Genomic DNA, 5,141 nt, shown 5'->3' with positions numbered 1-5,141 from the left:
ATTGTCAAATTAATTATGCAGTTTTATCATTTGGGCCTATTGGACTAATTTTGTGTTTTTAATTTAATTTCAGGAGAATTATAAGAATTGGGCTTGAATCCCGAATTGGGCTTAGACTTGAAGAGAGCAGACTATTTTATTCTACCAAATCTTATCTTATCTAGATTTTATCTCATCTAGATATTATTTCATCTAGATCTTATCTTATCTTATCTTATCTAGATTTTATTTCATCTAGATTTTGTCTTATTTTATCTTATCTAGATTTTATTTTATTTATGGGCATGGACTTAAAACAGATTTGTAAGCTTTGGGGCTAAGAACTATATAATAGCACCAAGGTTCTAGTTTTAGGGGCTTTGTCTCTTTTTTTTTTTGTTTTAGTTTTAGAGTGCTACTCTCAATTCGTTTTAATCTCTTTTTCGTTTTGGAAGTATAATTCTAGTTTTCTTCGTTTTCTACTGATTAATGGAAGGCTAAGCCTCCAGCATTATTTTCTCTTGAGGATCAAGCACAACTCTCTTTGAGGTTCTATTATTACCATTAAAATCTGATCAGTTTCTCCTCTTCACCAATTATTCTGTATTTGTTGCTATTGATCCTTGCATGCTAAGTGCTTGATTAATTGTCTCTACGCTTAATTTACGTTCATGCTTAATGATCGTTCATGATTAATTGGTGTATGTGTTGCTTAATCACATAATGAATGCCTTATGTTAAATTTCGCTTAGTAATTTAATTTAGGGTTGGATTAAGTGGTTGAACTGATAAAGGATAATTTCTCGTAACCTAGGATAAGAGACTTGCTTGTGAATCAAGGGGAAACAACGTGTTTTAATTCTGATATTTTCTAATTCAATTTTACTCGCTGTTTAATTTACAAAAAAAAAAAAAAAACAACCCCCCCCCCCAATTCATTACTGTTTTATTACTATCTATTATGAACGTTTGGTTGACCATTCCTCGTTGGGAGACGACCTAGGATCACTTCCTAGATACTTCATTTTTAATGTTTATTTGATTCGGGTACGACCTCGATCAAATTTGGCGCCGTTTCCGGGGAGCAGTGGTCCAAAGGTTCATAATAGCTAGTGATTTGTGTTTTATGTTTAGTTGTTTTACGTTTACTTCTTTTGTTTAGTGTGTTTGTGTCGTGTTAGTGTGGTATTAGTATGTTGTGTTAGTGCATTGTTCTGTTTTATTTGATGTCCTATTTTGCAATTTAGTAGTACCCCTTGTTCAGCGTTTCCCCTGTTTCAGTTTTATGTTTTGCTGTGAATAGTACTTATCGACAAAATTAGAGACTGATTTTGTGTTACTGTTCACACAACATTACATTAGCGACGACTGTTTACAATTTAATTGGCGATTTTTGTTTTGATAGTGAGGGTTGTTATTTTTGGCTGAATTTTTGCGTGGTAGGTTCTTTTAATTCATATTTTGTGTGAAAATACCAGGAACACTTGGTGTGGCTAGATTTGAGAGATTCAAAAAAATTTGAGAACTTGTGTTTAGTAAAACTTCAAACGGTCATAACTTTTGCTCCGGGTATCAGAATAACTACTATTATATATGCATTTGGGGTAGGAAAAAAATTCCCATATTATGGCAACCAGCAAAAGCTTTTTGGGGACTCCCAAACTCCAAAAATCAGTCGTTTACTAAGTTTTTTTTTATTTTTTAAGTATTATTGTCCTATTTTTCTAAACTTTGCTTAGGTAGTTTTCATAGTTAGACTTTGAAATTTTGTTTGAAATATTTTGTGCTATCTTTTCATGATTTTAGGGTGTTCCTCACAAAATTTCAGCTCATTTTGATATTGTTTGAGTATAGCTATAGTTTTACCCCCTTGTTAGGTGCTTGTTGAGAAACACATTATTTGCTGCATATAGTGCATGACTAGGGCAATCCAGGTGATTTATAACACTTTGATCCTGAAATAGATAGAACCTTTCATAGATTAGTTAGGCATAGTGTGCATCTTGGTCATTCTATGCATTTTGAGCATTTTGAGTATTTTGTTGCTAGTGATTTTGAATATTCTGATTTTGAGCATTCCACTACTAATTTTCATATTGAGAACATCGCTCAACCTCCACCTCGTGAGAGGACTCTTAGGGAGATGGCTGCACCTGATTTCACTTATGAAAGCTTGTGCATTCAATATCTTGATGAGGGTGTTCCATATGTTCTCATGACTGGACTAATACATCTGCTGCCCAAGTTTCATGGTCTTGCAGGTGAAGATCCTCATAAGCATCTTAAGGAGTTCCATATTGTTTGTTCCACCATGAAGCCCCCAGATGTCCAAGAAGATCATATCTTTCTAAAGGCTTTTCCTCATTCTCTGGAGGGAGTGGCAAAAGATTGGCTATACTACCTTGCTCCCAGGTCTATTTTCAGCTGGGATGACCTTAAGAGGGTGTTTTTGGAGAAATTCTTCCCTGCATCTAGGACCACTACCATCAGAAAAGACATTCCAGGCTTCAGGAAACTTAGTGGAGAAAGCTTGTATGAGTACTGGGAAAGATTCAAGAAATTGTGTGCAAGCTGCCCTCACCACCAGATTTCTGAGCAACTTCTTCTTCAATATTTCTATGAGGGACTTAGCAACATGGAGAGGAGTATGATTGATGCTGCTAGTGGTGGAGCTCTTAGTGATATGACCCCTGCTGAAGCTAAGAATTTGATTGAGAAGATGGCTTCCAACTCCCAACAATTCAGTGCAAGAAATGATGCTATTGTTCTTAGAGAAGTCCATGAGGTGGCCACGAATTCATCTTCATCTACTGAAAATAAAAAGCTTGAAGGAAAAATTGATGCCTTGGTCAACCTAGTAACTCAGCTTGCCATGAATAAGAAATCTACACTTGTTGCAAGAGTCGGTGGTCTATGTTCTTCTGCAGATCACCATTTAGATCTTTGTCCTTCTTTGCAACAATCTAGAGTCAATGAGCAACCTGAAGCTTATGCTGCAAACATTTATAATAAACCTCCACAGCAGCAAAACCAACAACAGAAAAATAATTATGACCTTTCAAGCAACAGATACAATCCAGGTTGAAGGAATCATCCAAATCTGAGATGGACAAGTCCTCCACAACAACAACAGCCTGTCCCTCCTTTCTAGAATGTTGCTGGTCCAAGCAAGCCATATGTTCCTCCTTCAATGCAGCAATATCAACAGCAACAACAAAGACAACAAGCAGTTGAGGCTCCTCCTCAACCTTCCTTAGAAGAGTTAGTGAGGCAAATAACCATCCAGAATATGCAATTTCAGCAAGAGATAAGAGCCTCCATTCAGAGTCTGACAAATAAGATGGGGCAGATGGCTACTCAGATGAACCAAGCCCAGTCCCAACATTCTAACAAATTGTCTTCACAAACTGTGCAGAATCTGAAAAATGTGAGTGCCATCACCTTGAGGTCTGGCAACCAAATTCAAGTGTCTCCACTAGTAGCAGCACCTACACCTAAACTTGTCAAGCTTCATTCTACACCTGAAAAAGAGGATGAGATAGTTGCATAAAAGAGAAAGCTTCCTAACAAAAAATTTCATGCAGGTGGACCTTCTTCTAGTAATTTCGACTTACAGCAGCCTCCTATCCCTCTTCCATTCCCACCTAGAGCGATTCCAAACAAAAAAATGGAAGAAGCGGAAAAGGAGATCTTGGAGACCTTCAGGAAAGTAGAGGTGAACATACCTCTACTAGATGCCATCAAGCAGATTCCAAGATACGCCAAGTTTCTAAAGGAGTTGTGCACCCACAAAAGGAAGCTCAAAGGCAATGAAAGGATTAGCATGGGTAGAAATGTGTCAGCATTGATAGGTAAATCTATTCCTCACATTCCTAAGAAATGTAAGGACCCAGGTACTTTCTGTATACCTTGCATTATTGGGAACAATAAATTTGAGAATGCCATGCTAGATCTAAGAGCATTAGCTAGTGTCATGCCTCTGTCCATTTTCAATTCTTTATCTCTTGGACCTTTGCAATCTACAGATGTAGTGATTCATTTGGCAAATAGAAGTGTTGCTTACCCCACAGGTTTCATAGAGGATATGCTGGTTCGGGTTGGTGAACTTATTTTTCCCATTGATTTTTATGTTCTTAATATGGAAGAGGGATTTTCCCATGGTTCAGTTCCAATTATTTTAGGTAGGCCATTTATGAAAACAGCCCGAACCAAGATAGATGTTTATGCTGGCACATTGTCTATGGAATTTGGTGATTTTGTTTGTTCATTTTAACATTCTTGATGCCATGAAACATCCATCTGAGGATCATTCTGTTTTTTGTGTTGAGATAATTGATCAGATTGTTGATAATTATATGTTTGATTTTGATTTTTTTCTTTATGGTAGGAAACATCCATTTTTATCTGATCTGCATACTTGTCATTCCTTATGCATTGAATCTGAATCTAAGTTTGAATTTGATCTTGTGTCTGATTTTTATGCTGAGAATGAATTTGAACTTGAGTCTGGTTCTGATTTTCTGGGTGTTGTACCTCTTGATGTTGATTTTTTAGAGTCAGAATGCACTAATCATGTTGCAGGAAGTACATATACTTCTGACTTGCTTTATGAGGTACAGGCTAAGGAACCTTCTTCTTCTCCTACCATGGTTCCTCCCACTGTTCAGCCACCACCCACACCAGAGTTGAAGCCCTTACCAGCAACCCTCAAATATGCTTACTTGGAGGACAAGGAAAAATTTTCCAGTGATCATCTCTACCTCCCTTGATGCTAAGCAAGAGAAGAAGTTGTTGCTAGTTCTCAAGAAGCACAAGAAAGCCATTGGATGGACTTTAGCAGACATTCCTGGTATTGGCCCATCTACATGCATGATACTTTTAGAGGATGGGGCTAAGCCAGTGAGGCAGCCACAGTGGCGACTCAACCCCATCATTCTAGATGTGGTGAAAAAGGAAGTGACCAAGCTCTTACAAGCTGGAATCATCTACCTCATTTCTGATAGCCAGTGGGTGAGTCCAGTCCAAGTGGTTCCTAAGAAGACAGGCCTCACAGTGGTCAAGAGTGAAAAGGATGAGCTTATCCCCACAAGAGTGCAGAACAACTAGCGAGTCTACATTTATTATAGGAGGCTGAACTAGGTAACCAGAAAAGATCATTTTCC

General features: G+C 37.6%; 1 non-coding gene across 1 annotated transcript; it reads right to left on the bottom strand.

The window, feature by feature from the left end:
- Positions 1 to 2,461: 2,461 nt before the first annotated feature.
- Positions 2,462 to 2,568, bottom strand: LOC114394358. Its single transcript, XR_003662758.1, has one exon. It is a non-coding gene; the product is annotated as a small nucleolar RNA R71 (small nucleolar RNA).
- Positions 2,569 to 5,141: the final 2,573 nt, after the last annotated feature.

The sequence above is a fragment of the Glycine soja genome, chromosome 17, assembly GCF_004193775.1.
Source record: "Glycine soja cultivar W05 chromosome 17, ASM419377v2, whole genome shotgun sequence".
NCBI lineage: Eukaryota > Viridiplantae > Streptophyta > Magnoliopsida > Fabales > Fabaceae > Glycine > Glycine soja.
This window is presented reverse-complemented; position numbering and strand designations above follow the sequence as displayed.